Source organism: Octopus bimaculoides, chromosome 25, assembly GCF_001194135.2.
Source record: "Octopus bimaculoides isolate UCB-OBI-ISO-001 chromosome 25, ASM119413v2, whole genome shotgun sequence".
Lineage (NCBI taxonomy): Eukaryota > Metazoa > Mollusca > Cephalopoda > Octopoda > Octopodidae > Octopus > Octopus bimaculoides.
The window spans coordinates 5,192,824-5,194,515 of NC_069005.1; the positions used below are offsets into that span (position 1 = coordinate 5,192,824).

The window sequence follows — 1,692 nt, forward strand, 5'->3', positions numbered from 1 at the left end:
AGATTCCACATTTTGCTAATTTCTATTTCAAGATCTTTATTATTATTATTATTATTATTATTATTATTATTATTGAGTGAGAGAGCAGTGCATGCCATCAAAGTGACACTGGGGTACAAATATACGAAGCCCAATATACCCATCATGACTACCTGTCTGATAAGGGTACACCAGGTACATGCATCACAACCACATGTGCACGACATGGTGATCTCATATCAAGATAAACAGCACATAACCTTGCATGTGGGGCCCAGTTAGAATTTTTCTCAGGTCGAACAGCCCATCCTGCTGAAACGGTCCCTGAATAAGGGTTGTATAAAGATACTGAACGAAATACCCATGTTTTCAGAGGTGAATTATTCAAACCCCAACGAATTCCTCTCAACACATGGCTATGATGCTCCCCCACTGCTCCGCTCATGATCAGAGATGCACATATTGTCAGCCACTAAGGAACATGCTCAATTGGTTAAGGTCAAACAACTGACAAGCAAATCTCTGGTATTGAGCAGAATATTTGCTGTGGCCCGTCTTTTATAACAAGACAAAACAATGTACATGATAACACTTCCAATCAATTAAGATCAGAAGCCATGAGAGCCACTGCCTGGTACTGCATTAACGGTTTCATAGACTACGGCCTAAGCACTGGGAATATATATAAGCCGCGTGTGGAAGCAATATAAGCAATAACTGAAATCAGTATAAGTATCTTAACTCTCTGTTCTACAAACTCAAGACCGTTCCAGCCGTGATCACCCAGGCATTAGGTGTAATATCTAAAACTACACTATCTCATGTGGTTTTCTATTTTTGAGACCAGTAGACTGTGACTTGAAAAAAATCTGGTTGCTATTTCTAGCAGGTAAGTGACGCCACATAGCTGTTCTGTCGTTGATTGATTCGGTTCATTATAGGCTAATTAAGACATGGCCTTGATCGTTAATTAACAAAAGCACACTAAAAACAAAATCCTGAAACTAGCGATTATATTTGTCAGATTCACGTATGTCATTAATAATGATTGATGGAAGATAAACATGACTGATGATGATTGATAGAATACAAACAAGTTTCTTAATTATCAGTTTATATATAGAAGCTGTTAATTAACGAATCTGTGGAGCGAGGTGAGGGAGACAGGGGAGGGGTGTTGGCTGGACTTCAAGGTGTTTACCTAAAGTTCAGCCGACACTCATAGTCTAGAATGTAACACAGTGGTTCTCATATCTCTACGGCATCAAATACAGTAAAGCTAACGATTCACTGACGAAGTATAATAACACTGAAACATGACCGAAATTGTCTCGCTTGCTTGCTGTATTTCTTTTTTCTAAACAAGGACGTGTTAAGTGGTCTTTAATGGTCCTTCTTACAATGTAGTAGATTCAGAGAGAGAGAAAGAGAGAGGTGGGGAAGAGGAGGAAATAGAAAAAGAAGAGGATGGGAAAGAAAGGATCCCCCCTCCCCAGTATTTAAACACGGAGAGGGAGTGTGTGTGTGAGAGAGAGAGAATGAGAGAAGAAGAAGAAGAAGAAGAAGAAGAAGAAGAAGAAGAAGAAGAAGAAGAAGAAGAAGAAATGATCGCCAAACTGATAAAACGAAGGAGGAGGGAGAAGAGAGAGAGGAGGGAGAAGAGAGAGAGGAGGGAGAAGAGAGAGAGGAGGGAGAAGAGAGAGAGGAGGGAGA

The 1,692-nt window shown here is 40.1% G+C and overlaps 1 protein-coding gene across 1 annotated transcript in view; it reads right to left on the minus strand.

Moving 5' to 3' along the window:
- Positions 1-1,692, minus strand: part of LOC106873827 (uncharacterized) — a 10,033-nt gene that overhangs the window by 3,967 nt on the left and 4,374 nt on the right. The gene's annotated exons all lie outside the window — the stretch shown is intronic.